At 28.9% G+C, this 14,597-nt stretch overlaps 1 protein-coding gene across 3 annotated transcripts in view; it reads right to left on the bottom strand.

Annotated features, from left to right (window-relative positions):
* The window catches only part of LOC109595304 (putative tyramine receptor 2), a 110,061-nt gene that overhangs the window by 40,213 nt on the left and 55,251 nt on the right, over nucleotides 1-14,597 (bottom strand). Inside the window, exon 3 of one of the 3 annotated variants that reach the window (XM_049965498.1) lies at nucleotides 9,236-9,279. The exons of the other annotated variants lie outside the window; for them this stretch is intronic. The gene's annotated coding sequence lies outside the window, so the exon portion shown is untranslated. The remainder of the gene's footprint in view (nucleotides 1-9,235; nucleotides 9,280-14,597) is intronic. 3 annotated transcript variants of the gene reach the window in all.

Genomic DNA, 14,597 nt, shown 5'->3' with positions numbered 1-14,597 from the left:
GTACAGAGCTGCGACAATTTTATCAGCATATCCCGCATAAATCAAAAAATAAACGAACTCAGTATGTTGGTGAGTACCAAAAACTAAGACTAAAAAGAGCTGGTTTCTATGGTAGAAAACCAACAAAGCAGCTCTTCATTTCTGCAAACTATAGACCAGCGAAACTACTATTTGCAAGAGAACATGTGAACTGGACAGATGGATAATGGAAAACAATTTTGTTTTCTGATGGAAGGTGGCTCCAATTATTCAAATCTGATGGTGAGATCTCACATTAATGAAAAATATAATCCCAAGTACACTAAATCCACTGTGAAGCATGGTGAAGAAGACGTTATGGTTTGGTATATTTTTCTGTGTTTGGCATGGGCCCACTGGCTAAGTTAAACGGGGTAATGGATCGTTTTGTTTATCATGACATTATCTAGAATTATATGCTTTCATTTGACGAAGGTAACATAAGTTTAAAGTGTACCTTCCAGCACGACAACGATCCGAAACATACGTCTAAGTTAGTTAAAGAATGGTTTGCTTCTCAAAGAGTACGTATCATGCCTTGGCAGCACAAAACAGACCACAATCCAATGGAAAACCTTTGAGAAGAAATTTATCGGAAAATCCCTGCAAAAAGGCTGTCAAATATGAAAGAACTCTACGAAGAGGTTCAAAATCACTCGGAAGAAATTTCGGACGATTATATTAAAAAGCTACCAAAATCAATGACGAAAAGATGTTTAGAAGTTATTACAAATAATGGATATGCTACTAGATACTAAATAAAAGAATGCTAAATGTACGTAAAGTTGTTTTATTTTAAAGTTGCTCTTCTTTTGACCCTTAAATATTTTTCAAATAATAATAAATACTTGACTAATCCTACTAATAAACAATTATATTGCTGTATTGTTTTTATCAAACACACTGCATAACTAACAATAATATGGATATTTAAAGGTACACATCAAGAAAAATGAAAATTTTTAAAGTCGCATATGAGCAATAGTGTATATATTCGGATTAAAAATATGCATCTTTATCACTTTAAAATGAAACATTTGTTTTTAAAACCCGCCACATAATTAAGACACTAACGAAATTATCGCGTCAACGGGGAATAAACTTCCGACAACAAAAGCGAAGTGTTAGACAATTAAGAAGTTGACGGGCCCTAATGAGAAAATCCGAATGGATGCATTTAAACTGCATACAAAGCGTCGCAGAATTAAATGGCTTTAATTAATTAATCAGCTACTTTAACTAATTTATTAACTATAATGTGGTATCTAATTTAACTGACTGAGAGTAATGGATCTCACCTTCTGCGAATTTTGGCGAATGCGCCCTAATTAAACATGCAAATAAAAACAAATCTTCGCCCCCGTCCAATTATTCTAATTGGTTGGCCAAATGAAGAGACGAAAGGAAAAGTTGATTTAAATAAATTAATTCGCGCCACATTAACAATTTTCCCTTTATGTTGTTTATGAATGCTCCGTAATTAAATTGTGACAGCGAAGGGGAAGTTCCGGGGTAGCAATGAAATCAAATAAAATAAATTCCGAAGCGTAGGGCCGTGTTGCAGATGTTGCGAGACAGTTGTCGTTCGATCTGGAACTGAACGACTTGCACAAATTAGCCATTTCGTCCCGATGTCGTCCTCGTTATTACCCATTTCACCTGTTACTTATCTCCGCGTGTGGGACAAAACATCCCTCGATTTACGCTTGACACTCCATTATTGTTCTCATAAATTCATTGTGTGCGTTTTTTTTTCTTTGGTTTATTTTCGACGGACCGGATAATAATTTCCCGGAGTATGAAACGAGGAAGTCCGACGCTAATGCGTCATTGAAACGTTTTAGCGTTTCGCGGATGATCGACGTTCGGACGGATTCGAAATCGCGTTTACGAAATTGATGGGCTTAAAGGGATGCACAGATGCAACCGGATTTTGCGTGGGTTCGATTGGAAATCGATTCGATAGATAAGTTTTTTACTCTACGAAAAATGCAAATGACGTTTTTCAAATGTCTGTCGGAAATTTAATCTAAATTATCGTTTATTTTTTATTTAAGTTTTACGATCATTCATTCTTGTTTGTCGAAGAGTTTTTGTACTTTTTTATACAATTTTTTTGTGACAAATTTGTATAATGCAAACTTTTATTGTGCTCAAAAGAACTTTAAACATTTTTAGCATGAAGACCTGCACATTTTAGTTGTCTAAAGGAGTTTGATATATGACGAATTATTGGCTCAAAGTCTCGTTTGTGGAATTTGTTAATCAGTTGAACCAGAGTGGAAAGACTGTTTGGAATTATTTGAGAACGTGATCTCAAGATGATGAAGGTCTTGTGAGATGTTCAGGACAACATCGGGCGACAAAGGAAGTTAAGACCACCGCTTCTTACTATTTGAAGTGTTAACTCTAGTATCCAGTCTTCTGGACTTTTTCTTATCGTTTCCATTTTGTCATTCCTCTCACATTGCACCATCGTCGATAAAGATTGGAGTGGTAAGGGGAACAATTGCTTTGAGATGTGGAATGGAATGGGGCTACCTTTAATGAGAGAATCTCGATTTTGTGTGGCCATCCATGATGGTCTAGTACGTGTTAGAGGACAGGAAAGGCAAAATTCACAATTTATTGTAGAGAGGTTTGTACATCGATCAACCGGGTTACTGTATGCAGTGTCATACATTACAATGTGACCTATTTTCTATAATTTCAGCTTATTAAAATGTATTAAAAATGTGAGCTGTACTACTTGAATTGGAATCCAGTCAGTATTCAGTCAGTAATGGTTATTACATTTTCTGTTATGGTCTTCTGGTCAATTTTATTTTATTCTTTAATCAACTGCGTACCTTTTTTACATTATAGTATTTTCGATTTTTTATCAAAAAATGATCTGCTTATTATAATTATTAAATAACTAGTCATAATCTAAATGTATCAGGAGCTATAAGGAATATAATAATCTAGTCTTACCAAACCTAAGAGTTTCTTGTGTTGGGGTAAACCATTAAGGAAACAGAGTTAATGGTAGTTTGAAACTTCATTTCAAGATTTAGTTCGCAAATTTTGAAAGACTTCAAAATGGAAATTTCAAATTTCCAAAAACAATCCATTAAATCAAACTAAAGCCAGGAGGAAAAGAGACTTGGTGAAATATAATTTAAGGACTGTGAGAAAGAGGTTAGTGAATGGCGGTTATTTAGCAAGGAACCTATCAAGAAAACCCTACTTTTTACAAAAAATGTAAAGACCCGATTTCTATTTGTTCAGGATCACGTCCACTAGACCACGAAACATGCAATGATTAGTTTATTGTTATGAGGCCACATTCAATTTATTCAGATGTTCTACAAGGACAAAACTATATAAAACGTTTCTTATACCCACTGTAAAAAGGGTGGTGGTTTAATTATGGTATGAGAATACTGTTCTGCTTCTGACGTAGACTTCCTTCATCATATTAAAGGACACATGGACTGATTTATGTACAGCGATACATTGATCTATAATGTGCTTCCACCTATTGAAGAAACGATGGCGAAATAATGTGTTACTTTCACGATAACCATCCCAAACTCTTCACTGTAATTCTAGAGGATTGGAGGAATATAAGTATGATATATGTTCGAAAATTGTCGAGTTTATGCCTCGGAGATGTGCTGAAATTATAAAGCGCCAAGAATATTTTAAAATGTTAATTCAAACGTTGTTCAAACAACAAATAGTCAATAAAAAATTCTTTCAAAATTCAAGTTGCTATATTTATATTTAGTTCAATTCGGAAATATTAGTTTTTAGTTAACAATTATTGTTATTTTAACAGTTTACATTAAATAAAATAGTTATGACCATAAAATTTTATAAAAAATTGCTATAATAATCTTTTTTTGTATAAACTATTAATTGTAATCTATTTTTTCCAAACATAATTTGTAAATATATATTTTTGACATTTCAAATAAAATTGAGAAAAAATACTGGATAAAATATTTTTTCTGTTCGATCATTATGTGAGTGAAACGATTTCAATTTTCCTTGGTTCCGAGTTTTATTTGCATTATTAAACTTACATCATTTCGTAAGAATACGATTTGTTAAAAATGTTTGATCCGTGGAAACATATATAACAGGTTTGTAAGCGTCAAATATTTGAACAAGCCAACTCGAGAAATAAAAACGAAAGTCCGGATGGCTGAACACGTATCAACCCTCGGAAATATCCCGGCGAGAATGATTAAAATAACTGCATCATGTGTGTGCGATAAACATCGGGATGTTTCCAATGATATTTACTTAAAATTGTTTAACTTCCTGCACCGTTTTGATAATTAAATTCCTCAAGTAAACGTTTGCATTTAGAATGTTAAATATTTATATAATTTTCCGGAGGCGTTCTTTTTTTTTTTCGTGCCCGACTTCACTACAATCTGGCGAAAATAAATTTAGATAAATTATACGCGCTACAGAACTATTTTGTGCGCGAAGGGATCCTTAACATCTGTCGACGGACGCAAAAACCTCTGCATGAATTATCGCGAATGAGGCCGCATTTCGAAACTTCCCTTTTTAATGCTAACTAGACAAAAAATAACTGCAGACATAATTCACGATCGGAAACGATGAATTTGTGAAAAAGTTTCTTTATCCTTTATATATTGCACAACGGATCTTAATAACTGAACTGAAATTTTAATTCGTAGGTTTCCATTTAAATTTAATATTTTAAATAAATTATTAAATTTATTATTTTTACGTATTATTTTAATTATAAATTTAATATTATTATAGCTCCATAATGGGATTAGAACATTTTTTCTTCGTTACAAATTTTTCGAAACAAAACATAATAGTTAGCTTTAATTTTAATTTAAAGTTAATATAATAGTTAATTGAAATTTTCATTTAAATTTGATATTTTAAATAAATTTTATTTTTAATTCATTATTTTCTTTAATTATATATTTAATATTACTGTAATTTAAATTTTTATTAAACAAATTGTAATTTTGATTCGTAAGTTTTCATTTAAATTTAATTGTTTTTTAATACTAACTTTTATTAAACAAACTAACTAAAAGAAAGTAAGTATTGTAACGGGTTACCGATGATAATTCAATTAAATAGATGTTAAATCGGTAAATCCAAAGTCTTTTTGAAAGACTCGTTACAACAGGTTAAAGGGAGCGATTTATTTTACCCAAGATATCTGTGATGTAAGACTATACAATTTTCATTCAATGATTAACTTCAATCTCACTAACCTTTGTTTTCGTTGAACAGATCTTCAACTAAATTAATTTAAACTCTTGGCAAAAAGGTTGAATTTAACGTATATTTATAATCATTGATTCGATAAACAGTAAAATGTGTAAAATATGTAAAATAAATTTTGATGAAAATTTGGCGAAACAAATGAATCCCTGAATTTTTATAAATAATATGTCACTTAAGAAATATAATGTCTCCAACAACGATCCTACTTCTACCAATCAGGTGAACTAAACAAATGTTCCTTTTCTCAACATTGTTGCCAAACTAATTTAAGAGTTTTTTCTATAAGAAATCCTAATCTTAATAATAATGTACTTAATCTAAAAAACCTTATTGCAATTCAAATAAAATAGAATATGTTATTTCAATACAATTACAATTCTGATATTGTTTGCATAAGGAAAAACCATTGTACTTACAAAAATTTTCAATCATTTAAAATTAATTAATTTAATTTAATTTTTGAATATTTTATTAATTAGTTCTACATAAAGACACGTAGAAGTCCAACCATTTAAACTTCGAACCCACTGTGCGACCACACTCTGACACTGGATAAGGGTTGGAAAAAGAAATCACACATATTAAAAATCAACTAAGGATTAAGATAAGTATATTTTAAAATAAATTTTGTACGATTTTACGATTAACATATGCAAATTCGTGAGAATCTAAACAAAGTGGTAGTCTGAAAATTCTCCCACGAAGTCATTAAATAACGGTTTTCTAGCTCTTATTACAGTATATATTTGCATAAATTTGTTTTGCTTTATTTTAAATATATCAAATCAAAATTTAAAAAATTTTAATTCTTAGGTTTTTATATAAATTTAATATTCTAAATAAATTATTGTTTTTATTTATTGTTTTCTTCCATTATAAATTTAATATTGCCTGATATAAATTTTTATTAAAAAAACTAAAATAAATTTTAATTAATTTTTTTTTTGTTTCATTTGCGAATAAAATATAAGGACAGGTTATTAAAAATAATTATAATTTGTTTCATAAAAGCTTTAATCACTGTGCTCTTTTTATTAAAAGTGAAATGTAATGAAGCATTTATGAAATTTATATGTGAAATAAATTGCAGACTTCATACTACTACATAAACGACTCATTCATTTCACTTAAACTTAAAGGCTATAATTTTTCTCTTTGCTGTTTTCAGTAAAAAAAATTTCTAGAAAATGTTTCCTCGTTGTATAAAAAATTCATAAAATAAATCTACATGCTACTAATAAAAGAACTAATAGAAATAATTAAGTTACTTTTACAATTTAATAAAACTGAACCGATAAAAACACACCAAAGGTAAAATTGAACGATAAAACCGGTCTCGTTCAAAATTAACGTCCCCAACTTCGGAGGCAAAACGATAAAAATTATTTTTAGTCTGCGACGGTTTACTTTTCGTCCCCCCGAAATTTATTTAGTTTGTGTCGTTTCATTTCCCCAATTGTGACCGCCGCCTTTATTTAATAACCGTAAAAGCGCAACGCAAGACTTTTACGGCAAACGCCAATAATCATAAATTCGAACACCTGTACCGGGGAAATGACGCAGGAAAAACATAATTAATGCAGATGTTCCCGAAACTGCAAAAATCCAAATATAACGCGCACGAACCGATTTCATTTTTCGTCTGTCAAAAGCCGATTTAATTTGTTTGGCGAGCGAATTTATTTGGGGCGGCGCTTCATAAATCAAATGTTCGTGCGAAATGTTGTGGATTTTTTGTTATTCGTTCCGTTTGAACTGTATAAAACGGAATTTACGGCTTTTCTTAAAGTTCCACCTGTGTTTTTGAGTAACTAGGATGAATCTGGAGAGGTTCAGGCTTAATTAATTCATAACCGTTCATAAATCAGGTGTGGAGCGGAGAAATTAAGGTGGAGTGGAATAAATGAATTGTACATTTCTGGTTAGAAAATATTATTAATTTATGGGATTAAAAAATGAAATTACTTAAGTTTACAGAATTTTCCAATGACGTTACAACTTACAGCATAAAATAATGTGATAATAATGAGTTATGATCCGGTTTGTTTTGATAAAAGTTTATTTTAATTTGTCTATACTTCATGCAACCAGTTTCTGGTGTAGCTGTCCAGCAATAATGCTCTTTGCCAATTGTCCTGATGTCCCATTTCCTAATTTGTTAAATTGTAGTGAACATATTTACCTTATTCATCATTTTCAGCTCCTAAATTTGGAAGGAAGGAACCTAGGTGAGTGCAGCAATTGTATTTTTAAGGACATATTAGCATAGTAGCTTTAAATGAAGTAATTTCTTAACAATTTTTATATAAATATCACCTCCATTGTTTCCAAAATTATCAGGACCAACAGCCTCAAATGACAACCAAGATAGAAGACATTTAATTTATGCACAAATTCTTTACCATTTTACAACAGCTTACGGAATTGATGATCTTTAAAGAAATATTTTTTTATGTTTTAGAAAGAAAATTTCTGAGAAATAATAATATATTGAAATGAAGTGCTATTATCATTTAAAGTTTTAAGTTTTTATTAGATCAAGATTTCGGATAGAGATAAGTCTGCTTGCTATGTTAAGAGCTGGACTAGAATTCATTTCTAATTCGCCAAATTATACTTATATAATCTTACTTATTGAGATACTAACCTCAATGACAAAGAAAGAAGGAGAACCTATCTTATAATCAAGTTTTGAATGATGAAAATGTTAAAAGATTTTCAGTTTTCAAGATATTTCAGTTTGAAGAAAATTAATGTGAACATTAAATCGGAAATATCTTAAAAAATGGTTGTCTAAATCAATGTATCAATCAATCAATTTGCACAAGTATATGAAAGTATAAAAAAGTTTTAAAAAGTATTCAGAGACGTAGAAAATAAGTCGAGAAACAGAGAATAACCTCTCAAAATCTACTCCACTGTAACAATATGAAAAAAGTTTATTACATTAAATTGTAGGGATGTATTTTAGGATAATACAAACCAAATGTAAACACGATTTGACCAAAAGTTACATAAATATATAAAAGAAATTAAAAATATTTAGACTTTCTTTATTATTGGACATGCATGCTCCCAAATTTTGACAAAGTATTTTAAAAAGACTTTGTATAATATAAAATATATAATAAAAAAACTATTTTGAATTTGCGGAAGAAATGACTACAGAAAAGTTTATTTTCCAGTTTTCTTGTGAAAATTTGTTGTGCACAAATATTAATAACGACAAATTAATAATTCATATTTTAATTAATATTAATGTAATATTTTTAATAAAGATTTTGATTTTTTTAATAGATAATAAACACATAATAGCAAGGTAACGCTACGAAACAAAAGGAGTTAACAACTTAACTTAAATAACTTTAATACTCGATTGTTAATACATAAAAATATTTATTTAGCTAAAAAACTATTTCTGATTTTTTAATAGAGTATTTTTGTGTAAATTATTTTTTATTAACTGTCAATTTCTGTATTTTTTAAAAAATTGGTGTGAGACCAAAGGAATCAATTATTGTGTATAAATATTTTTTTATTTGTTTTTTACAAAAATCGATTATTAATAAATAAAAATATTTAACCAAATATGCATTTCTAAATAATAAGTCTATTTCTTTAAAACAAAAAATTATAAAAGCCCAAAGATAAAAAAGAGACTTTGTATGTAACAAAAAGTTTTTTCTAGTTTTCTCGTGAAAATTTGTTGTGCACAAAAAATATTAAAAACGATAAATTAATACTTACATATTTTAATTAATATTAATTTTCTTTTTCATGTAATTTATAAAATTATTAATATAATATATTTTTAATAAACGTATTTTAATAAATAAATTTTAGTAAACATAGTTTTGATATAAAATATTATTTTCGAATTAATTGCAAAATTTAAAATATATATGTATCTTATGAAAGAAAGATTATCACATAAATGACTTACCACGTGTTCGAATTTTTGGACCCGGATCCCGTCTCGTCCTGAAACTAAACGCGCCGTCAATATTTAATAATCGCACGCCGGAGTTCTTTCCGAACACAACTATTCACTTTGGTCCGGATGGAGTTTCCAATTTCGCGAACGGGACCGAACAAAAACAATAGACAGGAGACCCATTCTATCTGCGATATATCGATTTCATAAATTTTATCTTCATCTCCAACTCCAAATTTTAAACTGCCATTTTTACCCCAATTGTTTTATATTTGTGACAAGCGTTTATTTGTTTTAGACACGAGTGAGCGTATTTTTCCAAATGCACTGGTGGCCATTAAGGACTTAATAAACTGAAACTATGCATAATCGCATATTTAAACAGGCATCAAAATCAGCGACTGCAACCGTAAATCCCGTCTCGCATTCGAATATCAAAGCGATGGGGCGTCGCGACGCTCACATTTATAAAGCGCGATGCAATCCGATTTAATTGCACCGCGCTTAAAACACTTACACCTCCACTTATCGTTTGTCAGTCGACGAAAAAGCTCCAACTCCAGTTTTGTTTCACCGCATTTTTTCCACCAAAAATATTTCCCAGACGGGAATTTATGGCTGATCCTCAAAAAAATGACCCGGGACGCAAATCTAAATGGGAATTTACTCCGATAAAATAAATTAAGGTTATTCCTTAAGTCGAAAATGGAGTTCCGGAACATTAAGTGCGGCACCGCATCAAAAACTTTGATTGTCTCTCGATAAATCCGGATTAAAACGGTTCCAGACCTGCGAAATCTTAACGATGTTAAGTGAAAGTGTGCTTAAAAATTTCCCAATTTTTTTTCTTTTTTTTTTTAATCCGATCGATTTCTATTTTTACGATGTTTCAGATTTAATTTAGTCCTTTTTGTTTGTTTGGTTTGAGTTCACAAAATCTATTTGATTTTGTGTGCTTTATTGATTTCGAATCGGGTCTTTTTAAGCGGAAGTAAATTGTTGTTTACTCGGTCAAAGGTTGTCTGTTAAATTCGTATTTTCATTTTAAAGTTTTCAGTTGAAAACAAACAGATTAAAATGGAACAGATTAATTATTATAATCTCATCCTTCGGTTTCTTCGGCGTCTTTTTATAGTTGTCCGTTAAAAAATATTTCTATTAAAAGATTTATTTTGAACCATTAAACACAAGTGCAAAAACACTTCGAGTTAATTTAATTTGTGATGGCAACTTTCTAGAAAGAGAATATAAAGTTTGCATTTAGGTTGTGGCTAATTTGTTTGACATTGACATTTAACATGAACATTGTTAGTAAAAGTAGAAATTCTCGAGAGTGTGAAAAGCAGTATTCAACAAGTCAACATGTTTCTAAACTACTTTAAATATAAAAGCATTTGGTTGTAGATTTTAAAACGCTTTCTGCGACAAATAAAGTTTCCTTTTAAAATATGTAAAATGAATTTTTAAATTCATATATACAAAGTATTGGCTATAATAGACTTTAATAGAACTGTTGGTAATAAAACTTTCCCAACGTGATTTGTTGATATTAATGTTGTTCTACTTATTAATTTCAATTTTAGATAAATAAGCTAACAGCAATACTAAATTTTTAATAACATAAAAAATTCTATAAAAAAAATATTATTTCCATTTTGAGAACCTATGAATAAGAAATAATTGTTGACAAAAGCTAGAGTGTGTAAATACATGAAAACGAAATGTTACCATTAAAATTCATGCCCAAACTTTTTATGAAGCTTTCGTAATAAACCTGATATGAGTAATGAAAAATATGACACATTATCAGTTCTTTTTATTAAAACGGGCAGACTTGATTATCTATCTGATAATCAGGAAGTTTCATTTTCAACAACTATATACATTAAAGAGACCCTCTTATAGTAAATATTAACAGTAACTATTGCTCATATGTAGAGCAACAAATTAAAAAACATAATCATTTTATTAAAAGAACAATTCTTTTTATTTTAAGTTACTTTCATAATTATTAAGTGTCTAAACATTTCGTACTTCAATTTATATACAGATATCTTTATTTACGTAGTTTTTATACAACATTTTATTTTGGGCAGGGTTCATAAGTAAAGCAACCAAACTCTATATTCAATACAATTGATTTTAAAATTTATTTCTGTGCCCGACTCGCTAACAATGCCTAGAAGAGTCCATTTAACTATATAAATTAAACAACAAATTGTAGAAATGTTCCGAAATGGTGAAAAACAGTAAAATTGCAGTAGATTAAAATTTAAACAAATCGATCATTTCAAGGACAACTTACAATTTTAACAGAAGGAATACACTGGAAGGAGTTCCCAAAAGAGGTAGAAAACGCATACGCCTAAGTTAGGTAGAGAATGGTTCGCTTTTCAAAGAGTACGTGTCATGCCTTGGCCAGCACAAAACCCAGACCTCAATCCAATGGAAAACCTTTGAGAAGAAATTGATCAGAAAATCCCTGCAAAAAGACTGTCAAATATGAAAGAACTCTACGGAGAAGTTCAAAATCACTCGAAAGAAATTTCGAACGATTATATTGACAAGCTACCAAAATCAATGAAGATCAATCAATATCAATAATATGGATATTTAAACGTACATTTTTATCAAGAAAAATGTAAATTTCTAAAGTTGCTCTACATATGAGCGATAGTGTATATATTAAAAAAATTATGTTATTTAGTGGATACATTCTTTTTGTAATCTGTACTCCGTCTCATTGTGGCTTTAAAATCGAATAAATGATTTTTATATTTAAACGCGGATTTTCCAATTAAAACATAAGTATTTTAAATTGTCGTAAATTTTAAATCAAAAAACCAATTAAACGACAAATAAAAAATAAAAAATGTGCATAAACCAGAATCAGATTACTTTTTCGGTGCAAAATATCCACTATCGATTTTAAATAAATTAATTTTGTTTGGACAGAAGTGTGAAATCCAATTTCATTTTACTGGAAATTAATAAGATAATTCGGGGAAAAAATTTTTGATTTTTTAAATATGTATAAATATTTTTCTTAAAACAATTTATTTTTAGTGAAAAGTAATCATCAAGTAAGTTTCTTAATTAAGAAAAAAAGTTTAGTTAGTTTCTGCAAGGTTAATAAGAGATAATTTTACAGTTTAACTACAGTTGCCATTTTGTTTAAAGTTAAATTTAGTCCAAGTTAAACTATTAGAGCATAATGTTTAATATAAAACCTTATCCAAACTAAAATTCCCAACAGTTAACATTAAATTATATAGTTTATTATGGAACTTTGTCGATTCGAGTTGCAACTTTATCATAGTTTAATGCAACTCCATTTTACATGTTACCAACAAAAGTAATCCTGAATGTTATAACTGATTTTCATTAAATAAATCTTTCTGTTGTAGTAGTGATGACAAGTCTTATTTATGTCAAAGTAATGATCCTGTTGCGGCTGTGGGTTTTAATTCAGTGATATTGTGGCATTTTTCATTTAACCCGAACGGCTTATTGACCATAACCGCACTCTCGGCGCGACCACTAAAAATAAAATTTACAACCGACTAGTTGGACCCGAAAACGTCGGACCGGTCGTAAAAGTACCCATTAAATGACTTATAAATGACAACGGCTTATTTCCGACTCGGAACGCGAACCATTATTGTGTTGTGTACAGGTTATTACTTCCCATTTGCAAATCGTATCGCCTATATAACTAACTAAAACGCCATTTATTTTTTGTGCAGCAAATTCATCCGATAATCGCCGGATTTTGAATATATTTCAGGTGTCGGGATAACGAAATTGGATCGTACAAATTTTCCAATGTAATTTCGTTTAATAACTAATTAAAGCAAAGGGAAATAAAATGCATCATTAAAATAATTTAATGATATTTCTGCGAAAAAATTGTTAATAACGAATGAACGGAATGTTTGATAAACATGTTTCCATACGAATAACAATAAAATCGATCACGTACAGTCGTCACAAAACGCACATATAATCCGACATTTCACGTGAATATTTCATTTTTTTACGATTACAAGCGAAATAATTTAATTCGATCGGCTCCCAAACGTATTCGAATTCGCCAGTTAAATTATTAACTAGTCGCCGAAATATAAATACAAAAAATAAAAATAAAACAACAGTTTCGAACTAGCTCTAATTTACACGTGTCGTTGAATATTTATGAATTATAAAATCGTTTTAGCCCGTTTGAAATTCGGTGCATATTTTATTCCTGTGTAATTTTAATGGACACATTTTTTACGTTGTCTTTATCGCGTCTCGTTGCGACTTTAAAAACGAATAAATCAATGTCCGGATTTTCATTTTTAATCGGGGATTTTCCAATTAAAGTATTAAGTATTTTTTAAGTAGTGGTAAATTTTAAACCGGAAATAATTAAATATAAAAAAATGGGGATAGTCCAGAATCAAATTACTTTTTAAGGCACTAAATTTTGACTTCCACTTGACAATTACTGTTCAATTATATCGTTGAGCAGATGTGTGGAACCTAATTGCGATTACTTTTTTTTTCCAATTAGCAACTTTTATTTTTTCATTGATTTTCTATATTATTTTTATATGAAATGGAACATAATTTATGACAATATGGTCTTTCGAATTACTTTTGTTGGAAAATTACATTAATTAAATATGAAAATATGTTTTTTTAATGAATGAAAATAGGCTTGTTTTATCTGTTTTTATAAAAAATCATTTTTAAGGCGTAAAATATTAATATTAATGAATAAAAAGTAGATTTTTTAAATTATTTTTGTTCCAAAATGATTACAATGTAATATAAAATTATATTCAACCTTTTTTGTTTAATTTTTTATAGCTAAATAAACTTGTTTTAAAAAAATATTATTTAAAATTTAATTAAATTATTTTTCAAAATTATTTCAATTTAATACAAATACGTATTTTTTAAAATATAGTGTATTTTTAGCGGATACATTTTTTTATTTTTTCTTTATTGCCACTGATTGTGGCTTTAAAAACGAATAAATCAAAGCCAGCATATTTACATTTAATCTCGGATTTTCTAATTAAAACATAAGTATTTTAAATGGTCGTAAATTTGAAACCGAAAAACCAATTAAACGATAAATAAAAAATGGCCTATGTATTCGTTTGGTTATTACTGTTACTTTTATATTGACTTCTACATTATTTTTTTTTTTTAAATGAATTTTTAATTCAATTTAAATTGAATAAAATTAGACTTTTTTTATTAAAAATCATGTTCAATACATAAAAAATTTATTAATTATTAAAAAATAGAATTTCAAAATTATTTTTATTGGAAAATTATTACAATTTAATAAAAATGAATTTTAGAATTAAAAATAAAA

This window comes from Aethina tumida, chromosome 3, assembly GCF_024364675.1.
Source record: "Aethina tumida isolate Nest 87 chromosome 3, icAetTumi1.1, whole genome shotgun sequence".
Classification (NCBI taxonomy): domain Eukaryota; kingdom Metazoa; phylum Arthropoda; class Insecta; order Coleoptera; family Nitidulidae; genus Aethina; species Aethina tumida.
This window is presented reverse-complemented; position numbering and strand designations above follow the sequence as displayed.